We start from the raw sequence: 22,795 nt of genomic DNA on the forward strand, positions 1-22,795 counted from the left end.
AGTCCATAGAACTCAAAAGGGTCAACAAGCTGAAGTGCCCAAGTGAGGACACATCACAAGTGGGAAGAGAAGGAGGGACCTAGGAGGGAAAGTAGCCCGGGCAGGGAGTAGGGGGAGAAGGGAACCTGATCTGGTATTGGGTGAGAGAAAATGACTGAAGCCCTGAGGGCCAGCAGAAAGAATGGAAACAGGCAACCTCAGGAAATCAGAGGTTGGGAAGACCCTCCAGAATGCACCAGAGACTTGGGAGGTGAGAGACTCTCAGGACTGAAAGGGAGGGACCTTAGACAGTAGGGAGAGGAAACTTATAGAGCTCACCTCCAGCAGGAAGACAGGACATCAAATGAAGGATGGGGTTGCCATCCCACAGACACATCTCTGACCCATAATTGCTCCTATCTGAAAGAATTACAGGGATGGAAATGGAGAGGAACCTGAGGAAAAGAAGGTTCAACGACAGTCCCCAAGTGGGATCCAGATCAAGGGGAGGCCCCAAGGCCTGACACTCTTACTGAGGCTATTGGAGCTCTCAAAAACAGGGACATAGCATGTCTGTCCTCCCAAAGACCCAACAAGGAGCTAAAAGAGTCAGATGCAGATATTTACATCCAACCAATGGACAGAAGCAGCTGACCCCTGTTGTTGAATTACGGANGGCTGAAAGAAGCTGAGGAGAAGGGTGATCCTGTAAGAGGACCAGCAGTCTCAATTAATCTGGACCCCTGATATCTCTCAAACCATGGATCACCAAACAGACAGCATACACCAGATGATATGAGGCCCCAACACACATACAGTAGAGAACTTCCAGGTCTGTGTTCATTCAGAGATGATGCACCTAACCCTCAGGAGACTGGAGGCCCCAGGGAACTTAGAGGTCAGGTGGGGTAGCAGGTAGGGACATCACGTGGAGACAGGGGGATAAGGAGGAAGTATGGGATTTGGAACAGTCAGAGGGTAGATGGGGGGCAGGAATAAAATATGGAGTGTAAAAAAATAAAAAACTAAAATAAAAAATTTTTTAAAAGGAAAAATTACACCAAAGTTACCAGTGTTAACTTTTTGTGGGAAAGAAGCCTTGACTTCTAGGATTGGGTTTGTGCATTTCTGATAATTTTCACTTGAATTTCAATGAAAGTTTGCTTATCAGCAATTTTCAATATGAAAATTTTATCAAAATGCTTAACATTGAATAAAATACTTAGAAAAAAATTGAGTGACAACACATACTGCTTAGAATGTGAAGAAAGAGACAGGATTGCAAACTGGTACAACCACTCTAGAAATCAATCTGGTGGTCCCTCAGAAAACTGGAAATAGTACTACCTGAAGACCCAGCTATACCACTCTTGGGCATATACCCAAAAGACCATACCACAAGGACACGTGGTCCACTATGCTCATAGCAGCCTTATTTGTAATAGCCAGACGCTGGAAACAACCCAGATGTCCCACAATGGAAGAACGGATACAGAAAATTTGGTTCATTTACACAATGGAATACTATTCAACTATTAAGGACAAAGACGGCATGTATTTTCCAGACAAATGTATGGAACTAGAAGATATCACCCTGAATGAGGTAACCCAGATGCAAAAGGATAGGAATGGTATGTACTCACTGATACGTGGATATTAGCCAAAAGTACAGAATACCCAGGATACAACCCGTAGACCATAAGAAGTTTAACAAGCAGAAAAGTCCAAGTGAGGATGTTTCAACCCCACTTAGAAGGGGGAAGAAAATAATCATAGGAGGCAGAGAGGGGAAGGGACTTGAGTGGGAGAGGGGAGGAGGAGGGAAAGGGAGAACAGGATCAGGTATGGGAGGAGGGACAAAAGAGAATCCCAGAGGGCCAAGGGAATGAATGGAAATATGCAGCCTTGGGGGGTTGGGACTTGGGGAGACTAGAAAGTATCAGAAACCTAGGAGGTGAGAGAATCTCAAGACATAATGGGGGTGATCTTACCCAAAATGCCCAACACTGGGGAGAGGGAACTCAAAGAGTCCACCTCCAGGAAATAGACAGGGCCTCAAGTTGAGGGTTGGGGTTAATAACTCACAGTCAAAATTTCTGACCCAGAATTGTTCCTGTATAAAAGAACTGCAGGGACAAAAATGGAAAAAGGTGTCAGGGGAAAATGGTCCAGTGGGATCAAACTCATAGTGGTAGGGGGAGGGAGAACATCAAAGACTTGCTTACAGACAGGAGCCTGGCATGACTGTCCACTGAGAGGCCCTATCAGCATCTGACTGAGACAGATGCAGATACTTACAGCCAATCATTGGACTGAAGTCAGGAACCATTATGGTTGAATTAGGGGAAGGATTCAAGAAGCTGAAGCGGAGGACAACACCATAGGAAGATCAGCAGTCTCAACTAACCTGGACCACTGGAGGCTCTCAGACACTGAGCAGCATTTAGGAGGTAGTCCGAGGCCCCCAGCACATATATAGCAGAGGACTTCCTGGTCTGGCCTCAGTGGGAGAGGATGTGCCTAATCCTGGAGAGACTTGAGGCCCCAGATTTGGGGGTGCAGAGGTCTAGTCGGGGGAGCACCCACTAAGAGGCAAGAGGGAGGAGAAGTGGGATGAGAAACTGTGGGAATGGGGTCCAAGGTGGGGGGAAATGGCTCGATTGTAAATAAATGAAATATTTTTAAAAGAAGAAAGACAAAAGAAAAATAAGAAATAAGGACCTGGATGTGGTCTCTAAAACAAGAAAAGGTTTTGGTCTCTAAAGCAAGAAAAAAAAATCCTCAACAGGTATAGGGTGAGGGAGAAAGGGAGAGAGGGGAGGAGAAGGGGAAAGAAGAAGAGAGAGCAAGAAAGACCCAAAAAATGGAAATGGAAATAAACAAAAGAGTAAAATATCCTTGTCCTTCAAAATGAATAAGAAAGACTTTGATGGTCAATGGCTTCAAACCACGCCCAAAGCGAATATCATGCAGCTGCACCGAAACCATCCACATAAGAAAACACGTGCTAATGACAAACTGTGTTCTGGAATATGCAGGAATTTGGTTAAACTAGTAAAGCTCAAAACTTCTGAATGAAAGCAACGTGGAGTTAATGTTAAACACAATTGTTATTTTTGTGTAACAACCGGAACAGGCTAGAGGATGCCCAGATGGCTAGTTAAAAAGTGTCAGCACCAAACCCCTGAGAGACCGAGTAAGATGAAGAGTCAGAGGAAGGGCAAATTCATTTACTCTCATCTCTCCCACATCCTCAGGCTAAGACATTCATCTTCTCTCCCTGAACTTTGAAGATCCTTGACCTTGGCTCAGACAGACAGAACCATCTCATCCCACTAGCTCCCACTAGCTTTGATCACACAAGCAACCCTCTTCATAAAACTCTCACACAGACATTACTTATAATGTAGATTTACTCTCACACAGACATTACCTGTAATATAGATTTAGGATGTTCATAACATATATTTGGAATATATATCCTAAAAGCCCTGTTTCACTGGAGAATCCTCACTAATACATTCAAAAAAAAAAAGAAGTAAGACTTTTATTAATCTATAAATTTGGATTTCTCCATAAGCACTTTCCAGTTTCTTGCTTTTTTTAGTGCCCAAAGTGCATGCAGGGTCACAGGAACTTCTCTTGTAAAATATATCCGTTTGATCCTATTACTCATTAATAACATCTCCTATCTAGCCACACTGCCGTTTGTTTCGGGGAGAGCCTGACTATCCAATGCTAGATTAGTAGTTTCAGAGAGTGGAAACTACACGGAGAGCAGAGCAAGTTTTGGTTGAGTGAAATCCTGAATAGCAGTTTACCTGGACATGGTGACATCAAGGACAGAAGAGCCTGAGACCCATGGAGACATAGCAATGTCTTCCTTCTGGGTTAGGCTAAGAGGGTAAGTCAAAGCCTTCCTCAGGAGATCCAGTACAAGTAGAAACAGTATGTACAGAAAATGTCTATGGTAGCTCTCTCCCCACGGACGGATATGTATGGACTGAAGACCTCTCACCTACAAAAAAATAAATGTTATTACATAAAGTAAGTAAATATGACCCCTTGATCTGTACACCATAATCCCTGCATCTGTGTTTACTTGTAAGTAATAATCCTGCCTTCTTGCCCAGGTGAATGCAATAACCCTGCCTCTCTATTCAACTGTATAAACACGCCAAGCTTCTGGTTCCAGCCATTTTTACCAAGAGCCCAGTCCACTCAACTTCCAGTGTGTGTGTGTCTGTCTGTCCATCTGTCTCTTTTCTTCATTCTATGACCATCCCAGTCAAGTACAAGTCCCTGGTTTCCTGCAAGGATGTAGCAAAGCTGGAAGTGTAAAGGAAAAGTGCCTGATGATACTCAATTCAGAACATATCACTGCCAAGGTCAGGAGGACAAACAGCCCCCCATCTGCTGCTGGAGGTGCACTCCTTTGAGGGAATGAGGCTACTGATTGGTTCTTTCAAAGTAAAGTAGACATAACTTTCTTTTGGTGTCACCACTGTTTACAGTAGGTACTAGATAAGGAAGAAATATAATTTCAAAATAAATGTCTGTGTAATAATTTTTATACTCAGAACAAGTTTTAGTCATACTCATTATATAGCATATATTTATAACAGAGATTTTTAGGTCATACATTTTTATTAATTCCATAGTACATAAAACACAGAAATCAACATTTTATTATGTCTCCCTCCCCCCTTTGAGTTGTATAAGAGCATTCTGGGTAAACTGAATTCCATATTCTTCTTTAAGCCTGTACCTACACAGAGAGCTTTACATGTCCAGTGACACGGTGTTTTTTGTGTAAATATTTTATATAGTGATGCTCAATTTTCATTCATGCAGTTTTGCTGTGTTTTCATGAAACCTTTTAACATGGCAATTTATTCATCTAAAAATTGTCATTTTCATAGCTTAACATTTCATTAAGAAAATATAAAATGTAATTAATTATAATTTTTGTTATTCTCCTTTAAACGAAATCTGTGTTTGTCCTCAGAATATCATTTCTGGTATTTAAAATGTATGTGCCTGTAATTTTGTTTCTAGAGCAGTGTGTTCAGCTCTGGCATCTACTACAGAATACAAAGCAGCTAGAACTTAAGGCAGGTGGGCACTGGGTCAGGTTGTCCTGGGCTCACTCAGCAAGCCCTGTTCATCTGTTTTACTTTGGAAAATCTATTTCTCAGATGGAAGGTCAGAAACATTTCTCTCTGCCTTCTTCAAACTGATGATGGGAAAATGGTAGATTATTCAGTCCAATCTCTGACTGCTGGCTAACCTAAATACACACACACACATACACACACACACACACACATACACACACACACTGTAGGTTGGAATTGGTTTTGATTAGAAATGGTTGTAAACTCATTTGAGTCTTTGAATTTACCAAATGTGAACTTTGGGGTTTTTCAACCTGTCTAATTTATTTTCAAGAACAAGTTTCCCTATCTTTGTAATTCTCTACATGATATTGCCTATAGGTATATGGCCATCTCAGAGGTAAAATAAAAATACAGGTTCTATTTGATAGTAAAGGCGCAGTGATTTCAAAAATATTTATGTGCTGATATGAGAATAAAATTTTTATAGCTATTGCTTGCTCAAGCTTACCATTGTGGAAGTGCATTGTTTATATTTTAGGTTAATCACTGCAAAATTCTCACACACTATGTGCTATTGTTAATTTCAATTAAGAGAAGGGAAAATAGAGTTTTCAGGCTTATGAATAGCTGAAGTCATATCATGTGTAAAAATTAGGGCTGAAAAAGATTAGTGTTTAATTCCATTGAACCTAGGAATCAACAGTGGAAAGGCAAGAATTAAATACCAGCTTTGCTCAAAGAAGATAAAGAAAATAAGCACTTCTCATAAAAAAAAAAAAAAAACAGACAAAGCAAGGTGTTCACCAAATGCATTTCTGTGAAGCACACACTGCTTTCTCAATTCCTACTCATCGAAGAGAGGAAAGCCTGCCAAGACAAGGCATTCCATGAAAAGGCTTCAGGGGTTCCCTTCCTGGGTTCAGATCAAGCACCACCTGAAACCAACTGAAGCAGGCTACAGAGGTGAATGCCACGATCCAGATCCAGGACCATTCACTGGACACTTAACCTCAGAAAACGTATCTGTAGTCAGTAATTTGATCGTCAGTATAGTAAAACAAACAAACAAAAAGAACAGTGTCATCTATGTCACATAGATAAAGGAAGAAAGAAATATAGGAGGCCAAAGAAGTAAGTTCCGTGGTAACTTAACCAGACTCTTTCCTATAAACATGGCATTCATCAGTGAGCAAAACAGACAAAAGTTCATCCAACACCATCTTTGACAAGCCTTAAGGTAAACGAAGAATAGCCTCCTTCTTCATTCACTGGAGAGTCCATCTTGAATGATTTAACTGTCCACTATGTGCCTGGTACCACTGATATCTGTTTAAAGACTCTGACTAATGCAACACATACCTTTTGAAGAATATAAATCCTTCTCAAGATAGATAACGGAGCTAAACAGACAACACTGAAGGGGAAACAACAGATATTCTTAACAACATGAACCTTGACCAAAAATACAAATAGGTGCTGTCCTAATTTTCTTTTAAAAGTCTGAATGAGTATGAGTTCTTTTATAAAAGGCCAGTGTCACATCCTTTTATTATAATTTTAACTAATATCTGACTTAATCCTATGCTTGCCTTTTTAAAGTGATAGAAATCATAAAATCCACACTATACATAAATATATGCAAAATACAAACTAACTCTGAGTGGAAAGGGGATTGCTGTCATATGGCTGTCACTTGTCAATCTGCATTCTCTGAAGGAACAAGTAATTTAGAGGTGGTGCCAGAAATCCCTCACAGGTTTAATTTAATTAGTACAGTTCTGACCTTTTATAGTATTAACATATAATCTCCTGTCCCTGCGGACTGGCCTCCTCGTTATGGTTTCTGCCTGAAGCCTGGAGCACATTGATTTCCAATTACAAGTTTATAAAACAGCCAAGTCATTCCTGTCAAATGACTGCTTTTACCCATGTGGCTTAAAATCATACAAGTCAAGTTTTTAAAAACCGAATAATTACTCTAAAACTTCAGATATGAAGAGGGACCCAGAGGACACAAAATCATTGTGACAAACTGCAAAGTAGGAGGGGAGAAGCATAAGAATAAAGATACTGGAGAGCCACGACTCTTTCCACACCTGTCACTCACTGTCACATTCTGCTAAGGTTCTTTAGATGACCACGCATTTTGAGTAAACTTATAATGTATACATGAGTTTATTCAATGAAGACTACTATTTTACTTAGTACATGCTGGTATTATAGAAACTTTAAAGACAAGATCTAAAAATCCAAATGTTTATACATTAATGTGTATAAGTCAGTATCTTTTAGTGAGAATTGCAATTGCCTAAAAGTGATAGAGATCTAAAATAGCATTAGTTAAAGCAAAGTGAAATTCTGTTTCTTAATAGTCCAGGAGCAGATAATAGCCCTATTCCGAATATTAAGCAGCAAAAATCCTTTTCAGTTTTCAGCTTCACTACTTTTAGGGTGTAATTTTCCTTCTTATGTTTCAAATGAGTTAGACTTCCAGAAAACACATCTGTATTCCACATAGGTGGGCAGAGATGTGGGGGAGATCTGAAAATGAAGCAAGAGTCAGTTGTTACAAACTGAGATTCTCAGGCAAGGAGCTGTGGAATATGGCTTATCTAGTAAAGATCTTGTTGAACAGTATGAATTTTAGAATTCCATCCCAACACCCATATATAAAGACAGGGACCATGGAAGCTCCTGCCTGTCTGTAATCTCTATGTGTATTGCTAGTGTGGGGGAGGTCAAGAAGAGGGTCATTGGAGGGAGATGTCTAGCTAGACTACTAGTTCAATCAATGAGCTCTGGGTTCAATTGAGGAAACCTGATTGAACATATAAAGCAGAAAATGGTCAAGGAAGATAGTATCATCCTCCAGTCTAAATATATATATATATACAAATATTTCCCCCTTGCCCCATATATGTGTAGCGTCACACAAATGCAAGCATGAATACTCACGTGATGTGAATCACATATCATACAAACCTCCCCAAAAAAGAAAAGAGAAAACTTCCTCCAAGTTTCCATATTAAATTAATGTGGGAAGATATGGTCACATGGTCAATGTTGTCTCTATTCTGCTCTGAGGAACCATGGGCATCTCATGGGTAGGCAACAAGAGGAAAAGAGATTTCCAGAGGAATCCTATGAATCTGTGTAACTGATTTCCAGAGGGATCCTATGCATCTCTGCCACACAGTTTAATTAAACTAGGATGTTAAAGTGTTTTGTGATATGGAAGCAAATAACAATGTGTAATTTTAATTGGATAAATTTCTGAGACAATCGTGCAAAATGAACAAATCAAGGAATTACAATCAGTATTTCTAATATTCGATAGGGGTGATACAGCAGTGATGGCTATATGAGAATAGAGGAAAGAGAAGGGAGGAATATGCTGTGCTTTATGAGCTTGGAGAAGAACAATTTAAGCAGACAAGGAAATCAAAGACAATTTGAATTGGAAGCGTTAAGCCAAAAAAGGCAGAGACAAAATTCCTGGTGTTGAAATGAACATTTTTAAAAGATAACTAAGATACTATTTAATCCTTTAAAGTCAATTTCTTATTTTAAAATATTATTCATGGGATCTATTGATAGTAAAATGAGAGCAGTGCTAAGATTTTTTTTAATTCTATGAACTTAAAAAGTCTAACATACAATAAAATGCATGCATAATTACAATAAAATTATCTTCATATAGGACTTTTCAACCACATGTATAAGAAATATTAGTATTCAGTGATGTTATTAATTCTATAATGAATATGTAAAGAGTGAATGACATTCAGAAACTTAGTACCTGATACACGAATCAGAACTGAACTTTGTAGAAAAATAGCATTATAGATAACATATTAATGTGATAGGCAGTAAGAAAAAGAAATATGAGGTGAGGTGTTGTATAATATCTAGTAGGTACTGGGTATAAAAGATACATCTGTGTAAGAAATATTAGGGCAGGGGGCTGGTGAAATGGCTCAGCGGGTAAGAGCACCCGATTGCTCTTCCAAAGGTGCAGAGTTCAAATCCCAGCAACCACATGGTGGCTCACAACCATCCTTAACAAGATCTGACTCCCTCTTCTGGAGTGTCTGAAGACAGCTACAGTGTACTTACATATAATAAATAAATCTTTTTATAAAAAAAAAAGAAATATTAGGGCATATCACTCTACCTAGTTTAAAAAATATATTATTTGAAAATTTCACACATGCATACAATGTTTTTATGCTCATCCCCTCTTCCTTCCTTTAATTCTTTCCAAATTCGAACCTTCCTTTAATCCTTTCCTATGCTGTGTCTTTGAAATGAAAGGAAAAGACAGAAGGAAGGAAGGAAGGAAGGAAGGAAGGATGGAAGGAAGGAAGGAAGGAAGGAAGGAAGGAAGGAAGGAAGGAAGGAAGGAAGGATGGATGGAAGGAAGAAACAAAGAAACAAAGAGAGAAAAGAAAGAAAGGAAGGAAGGAAGAAACAAAGAAACAAAGAAGAGAGAGAAAAAAGAAAGAAAAGAAGGAAGGAAGGAAGAAAGAAACAAACAAACAAAGTAAGTCACTGAGTTCAATTCCTGCTACCCACATAGTTGTGAGCTCATGAGTGTGGGGATTCACTAGAGCCTGATCAACTGAACAGGCACCATGCCTTAAAAACAACAACAACAGCAACAACAAAAAACAACTAACTCTTCCCACCAGGAAGCCAGCTCCTCAGTTAGGGATGGAGACAGTGAGATCCCTTCCTGACACATGCTAGCATGCTGAGTGGATTAATGGTATACAGGCCTTCTGCAGGCAACCAGAGCAGCTGTGGGTCCATGAGTGTAATGGATATGTCATGTCCAGAAGAGAGTGTTTTACTCCCCCACCTCAATCTCTAGATCTTAATTTTTCCTACCCTCCCTGTGTCATGGTCCCTGAACCACTGGGAGAAAGGGGAATGATACAGGTGGCTCCTATGTGGCTGAGCTCAATAAAGCTAACTTTCTGGACTGTGATCAATTGAAAGTTTCTGTGTTAACCAACATGCACTAAATAATGAAATTTCTCTGATGAGATCTGAGAGCTTTACTAACCTATGGGTTAAGAGAAATAAGTTTAGAGAGTAATTTGTTTTATGTCCATGTACCAAAATAACAGTACAGCTACCTCTGGGCATCAGGAGCTCCACAACCATAGGTTCTGAGACAGATTGGTCATGCCAGGCATTTCTCTCAGCTTGCAAGGAATTCCTCCGTAATGGCATGATATTTTAAGAGCCCTTACCTCACCTGAAGAGGGAGCAACTATTCATATGTAGCTCATGGATACCATTGAATAGTGCCTAGTATATACAAAAAAAGAGTCTGACATTTAAAATTTGTGTGAGCATGTTCTTAGCTTTATGACATTGGGAAAGAAAAAAAATGAAACAAATCTTACTCAGGTATTCCAGGAATACAGTAGTTTGCTGATTTCCTCTGGGAGAGTGACTTACTGAATACCTAGCTAACAGCTTGATTACCAGCTGACAGACAGGCAGGCTCAATTCCTAAGTGGACTGAACAGTTTTCCTCATAGAAAATGTTAACAAAGTGAATGATAGAGTCTATTCGCCTAGATGGTGAAGATTAAATTAGAAAGTCTGTGCATGGTGAATGAGCATTGATCCAAGTTGTTAGTGAATGTCCAGTAATCACGTTATGATAACTGATTTTATTGTATGAATGTCCACTTTCTGACACCTGATTTAAATAATGCCTTGTACAGGCTTATAAGAAAAATACAATTGTGTTACAGAGGGAAAAGCTGAATTGCAGTGGAATTAAGATGTTCCCAAGGCCCAGTGCTATTAGGAGGGGGAGCTGGGACTCCATCTTTCTATATTCCTCAAGGCTGGAATTAAAGCCCCTCATGCCAAGCTATTTCTCTCAGACATAGATTTGTCTCTGCAGAATTGCATCTCCTGTGCAGGAGAAACATTGACAAGTCTCAGGCTGTGATTTCTCAACTCTATCTAGAAAATAAAGTGAAGTGATGTATTTTTCTCTAGTGGTTTATGGTCTGAAAACAGAATTAAACAGTAATCAAAGTCTTTCATAGTTTCAAAATTTTCCATATTCTACTGGGCCTGAAAATTTGATTAGTTCTTGGAGGAAAATTGAAATAAGAACAAAAAACCCTCAAGGAAGTAGACATAATCACTTAACATGATTATCAGGACTGCCAGATTGCTTAGGGTCCCTTTCCTACTCTTTTACTATCAACATATGAGTTTTTATTAAAGGATGCTATTATATTCCTTTTTAACCTTCATTTGAATAATTATATATACTTAGTCATGTAGATGAAAACAAGTTCACTTGTAGGAGTATCAGAGAAATGTCACAGAGAATTATGCAACAGGCATAAACTTTAATGTTACTGAAACAGTTTTTGTTGTTGTTGTTATTGTTGTTTATAATTTACCAGCTCTTCTTTATGTTTGGAGAAAGTCTGGATTTTTGTTTTACACAAAGAAATGAAAATAAAGCAAGGCTTTCCAAGCAGTGAAATATAGCCCCCAAATTCCCAGCACTCAATTTTTATAGTGTATACTCTAGGCCAAGAGTTGGCAGGTTTTGGCATACTGGTCACTCTGATCCTCCATCTGCTTTGATAAAAAAAAAAAAAAAAATTAGTCTTTGAACACTGTCCTAGATTTCCATTTGTGTTGTCTCTGACTACTTTTGCATTAAAATGGTAGGACTGAGTAGCAACTGAACTCACACTGACTGCAAAGCCAAAACTACATTATGTCTGGCTCATTATGAGACATGTGTTAATGTGGTAGGTGTGCTCTTCAGATTCTGCATGCTCTAAAGACAGTTCTGGCCTCTGACCCACTCCTGAGACCTGCATCTAGTCCTCGCTGGTGAGAGAAAACTTGTTCTTCTGAACAATGGACCCTACCAAGTCTTTTTGCTAACACTGTGATTTAGAGCGGGGCCTTTGGTCACAGCGTTTGTTTAATCTGTAGAGAACATAGAGCACAGCCTGGAACGACTGCTCTGAAACACCATGGCTTGGGTGAGTATCACGGGTTCTCAGTACTTCATTCATGCTGTCAAACACCGCTGAGAGCGTCATGTTCTGGACATTGCAGCTCCTCTGGAAGAGGATATCCAGAAGGTTTCTCCTGGACTGGACCATTTCTGATTTCAGTGTGTATTCTTTTTCTGTAAATGTGTGTGTGTGTGTGTGTGTGTGTGTAATAATATAAGCATGAGTATTATAGATTTTCTGGCCAGTAAACTCAAATAATTCTTTCTGACCACTGACCTTAACATCCTCTTATGCAAAAAAGTTTCTAAATTTTGCCACAGCCATTTTTCAAATTAAAATCAGTAAGACCGTCATAGTTAAGCTACTAAAATATATTTTTAAAAAAATCAGTCAGTGTGGATGGTTTTTTTTGTCATTTTTTTTAATTTAGGAATTTTTAATCTGTGAAAAATGTCATTTTTATTACATATGTAATTACTATCAAGTCAACCTATTTCTTTAGACCTAACAGTAGAAAAACTGTTACGAATATCTTTAGCATATAATATTTGTTTACAACAATCATGAACAATAGTGGTATATTTTCTAAATGCACATACACTCTCTTCGGTGGTGAGCAGTATCTCTCAAAATTTGAGTTAGCAATCAGAAATAGAATGAAGTGAACTTACACTTTCTGTAGCCTCTACTGTATTTTTTTTGGCTCACACAAAAGTCAAGAAAGACATAAGAAATTAGGGAACGCATCATAAGTAGTCTTTATATAATGAGCTTTGTGCTGTCTTACCTAGTTCACATATTGAGTTTTCTTTTATTTAAGCAATATAAACATGAATTTCTCAGTATAGACTTGTAAAAGAGGAAGAAAATTCAGATTTATTTGAGAAGAGATCTTGACCCAAACCAAAATTGTTGAATGAGGAAAAGGGACCAGGAGAAGGAAATCTGACCTGTGTGATATGTGCATATCTCACAGCCTAAGCACAAAGAAGTTTCCTTTCTTTTTTTTAATTAATTAATTAATTTATTATTATTTCCTTTATTTACATTTCAAACACTATCCCGAAAGTTCCCTATACCCTCCCCCGCCCCTGCTCCCCTACCCACCCACTCCCACTACTTGGCCCTGGCATTCCCCTATACTGGGTCATATAAAGTTTACAAGACCAAGGGGCCTCTCTTCCCAATGATGGCCGATGAGGCCATCTAAGAAGGAATAAGAAAGCTACAAAGCGGGCAAGCATTGGAAGAGTGATAGGGGTGGTGGAGTCTGATGGACCAGAGATCATTTACCTATATCCAGGCTTTTCAACAGAAGGAAGCCACTAAGGAGTGGCTTTCAGTCATCTAGGGCTGGAGGTATACCTGCAGGAGGTTCAAGCACTTAATGTTTTTATTTATTTTTTATTATTTTATTATTTTATTTTCTAATGTATTACATCCCAACTTCAGTTTCTCCTCCCTCATAACATCTCAGTCCCTCCCTCCCCCTGGAAACCCTGCCCATCTACTCCTATTCCATTTCCCTTCAGAAAAAGGCAGGCCTCCCAGGGATATAACCAAACATGGTATATCAAACTGTAATAAGGCTCAACAAAGTAACCCAGTGGGAAGACAAGTGTTCCCAAAACAGGCGAAAACATCAGAAATAACATCCACGAGCGTCACCGAGCTATACAATTCTAACATATGTGCAGAGGGCCTAGATTATACCCATGTTGTTGGGGTTTGATCTGGTGCTGCTATGTATTCAAATGCTAAATTCTGTACCCCAAGACCTGGTTGCCCCAAGACAAATACATCTTCATGTACACCAAGTAATCCTATGCAACCTTGCTCCCCAAGTTAATTGTTCAATAAAAGGCTAAATAAAGCCTGTGATTGGGCAGTAGATAGAGGTAAGAAGGTTTTCAGTTACCTGGCTGGGGATCACAAATATAGATCAGAAATGAGAAAGAAGAAAAAACAAAGCTGAGAGGAGCAAGCTGCCATAAGAGAAGATGGACCATGAGGACATGGCCAGGAGAAACATCAAGTAACAAGGGATGTATGGCTGAGATGTAAGTTAAAATGGCTCAAAACCTGCCCAATCTAGGCTTACAGCTTGTAAATAAAATACCTGGATTGTATGTCTTTTATACAGGCTAGCTAGAATAAATAATTCCTTTTATACCATGGCGGCTTTCTGATTGTTGACTCCATTTCCCTGATCCCCTATAAGTCCAGGTTACTTGATTCAGTGGGTTTTCTTGTGGTGTCCTTGACCCTTTGGGTTCCTATAGTCTCCCAAAAAAATGATTTCTAATGATATTCTGCTATACTTAATATTATGAGCACTTTTTGCTTAGCAACCAGCAGAGACAATCTGCTACAGACTCTGTAGTCATTTCCTGATTTTGTCTCCAGAGAAACAAGAATACTTTAGTGTTTTCTTTTCTCTTCTTTTTTATTAATCACTTTATTCATTTACATTTCAAATGATATCCGCCTTCCTGGTTATCCCTCCACACACACACCCCACCCATCTGATCCCCCCTCTCCCTTCCCTGGGGCATCAAGTCTCCCTCCTCTCCCATTATCAGAGAGATGTCAGATAAGGACATACTCTGCTACATTTGTATCTGGAGTCTTGGCTCCTTCCATGAATACAGTTTCCTGAACCAATGGCTCAGGCTCTAAGATCAACAATTGACAAATGGGATCTCGTAACATTGAAAAGCTATAAGAAAAAAAAAAAAATTGAAAAGCTTCCGTTAGGCATAGGACACTGTAAATAGGAAAAAAAAAAAAAAAACCTGCAACCCACAGATTTGGAAAGGATCTTTACCAACCCTACATCCAAGAGAAGGCTAATATCCAAAATATATAAAGAATTCAAGAAGTTAGACTTCAGAGAAGCAAATAACCCTATTGTAAATGGGGTACAGAGTTAAACAAAAAATTCTCAACTGAGGAATACCAAATGGCTGAGAAGCACTTAAAGAAACGTTCAACATCCTTAGTCATCAGGGAAATGCAAATCAAAACTACCCTGAGACTCCACCTCACACCAATCAGAATGGCTAAGAAGATCAAAAACTCAGATGACAGCAGATGCTGGCAAGGATGTGGAGAAAGAAGAACATTCCTCCATTGCTGGTGGGACAGCAAGCTGGTAAAAAACACTTTAGAAATCAATCTGGCCGTTCTTCACAACTAGTTCTACCTTGAAGACCCACAGCTATACCACTACAGGATATATACCCACAAGATGCTCCAACAAATAACAAGAACACATGCTCCACTATGTTTATAGCAACCTTATTTACAATAGCCAGAAACTGGAAATTACCCTGATGTTCCTCAACAGAAGAATGGATGCAGAAATTGTGGTACATTTACACAATGGAGTACTACTCAGATACTATAAACAATGACTTCATGAAATTCTTAGGCAAATGGATGGAACTAGAAAATATCATCCGAAGTGAGGTGACCCAGACACAGAAGAACACATAAGGTATGTACTCACTAATAAATGGATATTAGCCCCAAAGCTCAGAATATCCACAATACAACCCACAAACCATGTGGAGCTTAAGAAGAAGGAAGACCAAAGTGTACATGCTTTAATCCTACATAGAATTCTACAGGACATAAAGGGAGGGAGGGACCTGGGAAGGAACGGGGGGGGGGGTAGAAGAAGGAGGTCAGGAATAGGTATTAGAAGGGACAGGAGAAAGGTACAGGGAGTCAGGAAAATGAATAGAAACAGGTAGCAGTGGGGGATGGGGAACTGGGATAGCCACTGGAAAGTCCCAGACTCCAGGGAAGGGAGGGGCTGCCAGGAGCCACTGGAGATGACTTTAGCCAAAATGCCCAACAAAAGGGAGACAGAACCTGTAGAGAACACCTCCGGTAGAGGGATGAGGCCACCCACACATCTCAAAATTGTAAACCCAGAAATGTTCCTGCCAAAGGAAAGACAGGAACAAAAAATGGAACAGAGACTGAAGGAAAGGCCATTCAGAGACTGCCTCACCCAGGGATCCATCCCATCTGCAGACAGCAAACCCCCACACTATTACTAAAAAGTGCTTGCTGACAGGAGTCTGAAATGGCTGTTCCCTGAGGGATTCTACCAGCACCTAACCAATACAGATGCAAAAATACTGTCAAACATCTAACTGAGTCTGGGGACCCCAATGGAAGAGCTAGGGGAAGAACTGAAGGAGGTGAAGGGGATTACAAGTCCATACAGAGAACAGTATCAACTACCTGTACCACCCAGAGCTTCCAGGGACTAAATCACCAACCAAAGAGTACACCTTAGTCTTTCCTAAGGCACACAAAGAAGGCTGTTCACTTATAGGGAGCTATTTACAGGAGAATCAGGGCTTCTTCCTTAGTCCAGATATGTTCTAAGAACATAACTCTCTGAATAAATTCCCTATTTCCAGAGTATATAACCAACCATGATGATAAAACTTGAGTAATATGGGGGTGAACATATGATATGAATACAGAGGGTGAATTTATTCATATGATCGATAAGGTTACATGTTACTTATCCACTTAGTGAAAGCATACCTGAGATAGAGTATGGTTAATAATGCTATCACAGAAAGGGATCTCTTCAAAGATATTTAACATTAACAAGATGTGATATATGAAAATATCTTTTTTAAATAAGAAAGAACCCTTATTTTAATGTAGCAAGAAAGGTTGGCCTAGCCTTGGAACCCAGACTAGGATCAAACCATAGCTGAAAGGCATTATAACACAAGAAAGGAAGTCCTGCCCATGCATCATCCTCTTGTCCTAACTAATGAGCTTAAGACAATTATTTATTTTTAATTTTTAGATCATTTGTTACTTTTTCACATTTGTAAAGCAAAGGATGAGACAAAAATTTTAGTAAAATCAGCGTAAGAACTAGGTTTTTATAATCTATAAAAGATCATGTGTTATCTTATACTTAACTGTTTTTTTTTAAGGATGTAAGACCTGTATTCTGAGACACTAGGCTAGGAAATGGTCTGAGTATTTGTGAAGATAAAATCTCAACATCACAGGGAGGAAAGAGGGAAAATTAATAGTGAATGATATTGTAATATTGGATCACTATAAAATTTATGTGCTAAAGCCCTACCCCCAATGCTGCAAAGTATAATTATTTTGAAATAGAGTCCCTTAGAGGGAACTAAATTAAAATGAAGTCCTGGTGATAGGCTTTCATCTAATATGACTAGGATTCCCATAAGAAAAAAAAAAAAAAAGACAGGAAAATATAATATAAAAACCCAAGAAACAGTTGTCATCCACAGGACCAGGAGAGACCTCAGAGAATATAAACCCTACCCACACCTTCACCTTTCACTCTCAGCACCCACAATCTTAAAAACATAAATTTTTGTCATTTTGGCATGCAGTTGGTGGTACTTTATAGCAGCCCTAGAGGTGGAAACTGTGGGTAAGAGCAACATGAATTATTTAAAAAGAAAACAGGGATCACTCTGGAGAGATGACATTTTGATCTGAACAAATAATGTGCAAACCCAGGTCACAGAGGGGGCTGTGGTGTGTAAAGGCAGGGGAGCACACCACATGAGGCCAGTGGAGCTCGGTGAAGCAGCAGGGGGAGGGAGGCCATGAGCTCAGAGAGGCAGTAATGCCTGAGAGAAGCAACAAAGGGGAGGGAGTTGATTATCAAGATTCTGTTTAAATTAGAATCTTTGAGTTTACAAAACTAAAGAACACAAGAAAAACATGCCTGGAGATCAGGCTACCGACTACTTCTTTGGAAACCACACAGACAAAAATGGGATGCTGTCCAAGTCAGAAGTGAGACAAAATTAAACTGAAAACTGAAGACCTACACTTACTCTCAAAATGTGAGTATTAATAAAAACACATGGGGAATCTAACAGACTTTCTTGCCCTAATAGTATGTCTATTGTCCATTGCAACTTGATTACCTTTCAAGGAAACAGAAAATAGAGTACCATATGGAAGAAGCTCAGAATAAAAATTGACTCAGGGAAATATAGAACAGTAGTATAAACACTAAATTAGGTAATTCCTGCTGAAAGGCATGTATCCAATATTGTGTTTGTGATCTCAAATATAATAAAGAACTTAGTGGTTAGAAAAGAGGAAGAAAAAGAAACACATGGCATTTTTTTTTTTAAAGCGAAGGAGCAGCTTGGTGGGAATCTCTCAAGTTTTTATAGCTGGTGGTGAATGCTGGAGATGCTTGCTTAGCATGCACAAGCCCCTGGGTATCTATACTCTGAAAGGGGGCAGGAGAGGAGAGGCTTCCCATCACCTCTATCACAGGATTAGATTAATTACTGTGCAAACCCAAATCGAGGTTGTGCCTATTCTCAGCTTTCAAAAATTTCTGAGACCCTATATAGCCAACTCTTTAAGGTTACCAGAAAAAAGCAAATGTATGCTGAAAATATCAATAAAGAATTAAAATAAACGCAGGTATACGTTTTCTACTCTCCTTGTGTCAAAAAACCATGCTTAACACCCACCACCACGCCTAACCCTCTGGTAGCCTATCAGATTTCTTAGTAGGGGTGTCCTAACCACTGTAAGGAAGGCAGGGCAATTCAAATTATTTAAGCATGTCTTTCTCTCTTATACCAATGTCCATGTGATATTCCTTCCAATCAGCCTAAGGCTGACTAAATGGGGGTCAGAGAGAGAGTTAGCAGGACATTGACAAGAAATGAGAGATCCTAATTCTCTTGGCAGTAGATCATGAGTTTGAATGGGGAGCTTTGTGAAAAGAAAACAATATATGCTCTTAGCTGCCATTCTGGAATCAGGATGCCCTCTAAATGACTTTGACATGGAAGTTTATTTTAGGGAGACAGTAGTCAAATAAGAAGCTGAAGATGTTAAGGTTTCAGTCTAGACAGGCACAGATACTCAAACATGTTATTTCATAATGTTTTCTCAAAGGAAAAATCCACAAAGAGGAAGTATAAATTCTGAAAAATCTATGCCCCAAATGCAAGTGCAGCCACATTCATAAAAGAAACTTTACTGAAGCTCAAAGCACACATTGAACCTCCACAATAATAGTGTAAGACTTCAACACCCCACTCTCACCAATGAAGAGGTCATTTAAACAGAAACTAAACAGAGACACAGTGAAAGTAACAGAAGTTATGAACTAATTGGATTTAACAGATATCTATAGATCATTTCACCTTGAAATAAGAGTATATATCTTCTATTCAGCACCTCATGATACCTTCTCCAAAATTGACCATATAATCGGCCATAAAACAAGCCTCAACAGGTACAAGACGATTGAAATAATCCCGTGCATTCTATCATATCACCACCACATACTAAAGCTAGAACTCAATAACAACAAACACAACAGAAAGCCCAAATACTCAAGGACCTGAATAAGTCTCTGCTCAATGATAACTTGATCAGGGAAGAAATAAAAAATGAAATCAAAGAATTCATTTGAATTCAATGAAAATGAAGACACAGCATACCCAATCTTATGGGACACAATGAAAGCAGTGTTAAGGGGAAAATTCATAGCCTTGAAAAAGAAATTGGAGAACCTGAAAGTTCTAGAACACAAAGAAGCAAACACACCCAAGAGGAGTAGAGGCAGGAAATAATCAAACTCGGGGCTGAAATCAATCAGTTATAAACAAAGAGAAGGATAGAAAGAATCAACAAAACCAAGCACTGATTCTTTGAAAAAATCAACAAGATAGATAAAACCCTTAGCCAAACTAACTAAAGAGCACAGAGACAGCATCCAAATGAACAAAATCAGAAATGAAAAGGCAGGCATAACAACAAAAGCTAAGGAAATTCGAAAAATCATCAGAACCTACTACAAAATCCTAAATCTACAAAACTCAAAAATCTAGATGAACTGGATAATTTTTTAGACATATACCATATACCAAAGTTAAATGAAGATCAGGTAAACTATCTAAAAAGTCCTATAACCTCTAAGGAAATAGAAGTAGTCACTGAAATTCTTTCAACATAAAAAAGCCCAGGGCTAGATGACTGTAGTGCCATTCAGACCATCAAAGAATAGCTAATCCCAATATTCCTCAATTATTCCACAAAATAGAAATATAGGGAACACTACATAATGTTGACGAGAGATTTCAGTGTTTCATGAAAACAGTATTTTTAACCACTTTAGAGATTTCTTTACTATTTTCCAATTATTCACAGAGAAGCAAGAGGATAAAAACTCAAATGAAGCTTTGTACAATAATACAAACAAGGAAATATCCCTCAATTATCTTAGAGAAAACTTTCAGAAAAATCAATAATTTAGTATTTTTATGTGTAACAATTCATCTTGAATGAACCTTGAAAAATTAAATAGAGTATTTCCCAAGTTCCCCCCCAAAAGGTAATTTACAAATATTACTTCCACAGGCCTTCAATTAACTCATCTGCTTATACTCATGCCTTCTTTATCTTTCAGTCTCCACTCCCAAGCCTTTGACAGAATAACACTAGTATTTATTTCTAAATAATAAAAATATGTGTATTCACACGTAGATATGTATACATAGATATACAGATCTCAGTTGGGTCATGCCAATGAGTTAGTTCTTATACTTGTTTGAATGATATCCACATTCTTTGTTTCCCTTTAGTGGGGGTATAAATCATACCAATATCATACATGGGAATAGAAAGCAAGATTTCACCACTGTTAAGTTTGCCAAGAAGGAGACATATACATTAATTTTAGGCAGAAACAGGAACCCCATGCCAACGCGGGAAGAACCACACAAATAAGAGCATCCACGTAGGTGAAGACTCAGAAGGATCTGTTTCTGAGAAAGAACCCAAAAGTCCATTCAGATTTCTCACTTTCTAGAAACTGTTAAATGCAAGACTTTCCACTAGAGAATCCAGCAGTTCCTGTTTGGAGAGTTACACCTGCTTGCTTTGTCATGTAGTGGTTTTTCTAAGTGCATTCAATGTCATATACATCTTAAAAGGATAATAAACTCACTTTCTTCCTAGAATAAAAAAAAAGCCTTCAGAACACATCCAATATATTCTTCAATTAGTTTGTTTATGGTTGGTTTGGAGTGGGAAGAACAGAGCCATTTCCACAAATGTAATCTTATTAATCTACAAGTTTTCTGTCTGAGAAAGGAAGGCGACACCAGCAGAGCCATTTATTTTCTTTGCAGTAGATCCTTGTGTCAGTCTCCCTGCAATTTAATGAACAATTTCCAGAAATCTTCAGAGAAGTTAAAGTGTTTATTTCACCAACCACTATGTTTGTAGAAGTGTACTTCATTACAGAAGTCTTACTGGGGAACCTTCCTTCTGAAGCATGGCCTCCTACTCCACTGTGCTAAGGGAGGTGACACAAACCATACTCATCCTTGGCCCCATGATGCAGTCCTACTCTGATGAGAAAGTCCTGGAAACTAACTGGAAGCACATTTACATGCATTAGAGGATTTGAAAACAGTTTGCTTATGATTATTTTCCCTCAGTACAGAGCCTCACTCTTTGATGCTATTGACTAGTCTTTATTGAAGCAAAACACACATATCTGTGGATTTTCACATTTGCATATGTTCATCCTGCCAAGAAGCAGATCATTTCCTATATGCCACGTAACCCTGAGCCTTTTGCCCCCCTTTCTAACTACTATCTTTAAGCTTACCACAATTCTGCCATCAGCAGAGATTAATCTATTACATTTGGGGTATATGGAATAAAATAAATAACAAATACATTTCTCTGCCTGATTTTTTTCATTGGACATTATATCTATCAAATTTTTCATACTGTTCCATATTACTAGACATTACTCACTCTCAACTATACAAGAGTGTACTACTTTACAAGTACACATAGTTTATGGATTCATTATATCATTGACCACTTGGGTAGCTTCAAGCTTTGAGGCACTAAATAACAGTCTTTGACAAACATTTCTGTATATCTCTCAATTAAAAACAAATATTTTGAGTCCACACCAGTGAGAGGGCAGAGTGCAGAAGCAACACAGCTTCTGGGACAGACCAGGTTTCCGGCTCCAGACATCCTGACACCTTCCAGCCAGAGGAGAGGTGGCCACCTGGGAGGGCTCTCACTGCCTGAGCTGGTAAGGGAGCCATCTTTTCTCTGGGTCCTCCAGGCTCCAGTGGGCACCAGTGAGAGGGCAGACTGCAGAAGTGACACAGCTTCTGGGACAGACCCTGTTTCTGGCTCCAGACATCCGGGCACCTTCCCCACCAGAGAAAAGGTGTCTGCTCAGGAGGGCTCTCACCACCTGAGCTGGTAAGGGAACCATCTTTGCTCCAGGTTGCCCGGGCTCCTGTCAGGACCTGTGAGAGGGCAGACTGCAGCAACACAGCTTCTGGGACAGACCCGGTTTCTGGCTCCAGACATCCTGACACCTTCCCCGCCAGAGGAAAGGTGGCCACCCGGGAAGGCTCTGTATGCCAGAGCAGGTGAGAGAGCCATTTTGTGTCCAGGGTCCCTTGGTGGTGAGTGTGCAAACTGCAGAGGGGACACATCTTCTGAGACAGGCCCAGTTTGGGGACTACATCTTTAGCAAGGAGGCAGGTCTAAATGCCAGGCCTCTGAGCACCTTCCCTGCAAGAGGAGAGCTTGCCTGCAGAGAGTACTCTGACCACTGAGACTCAGGAGAGAGCT

The sequence above is a fragment of the Mus pahari genome, chromosome 15 (genome assembly GCF_900095145.1).
Source record: "Mus pahari chromosome 15, PAHARI_EIJ_v1.1, whole genome shotgun sequence".
Lineage (NCBI taxonomy): Eukaryota > Metazoa > Chordata > Mammalia > Rodentia > Muridae > Mus > Mus pahari.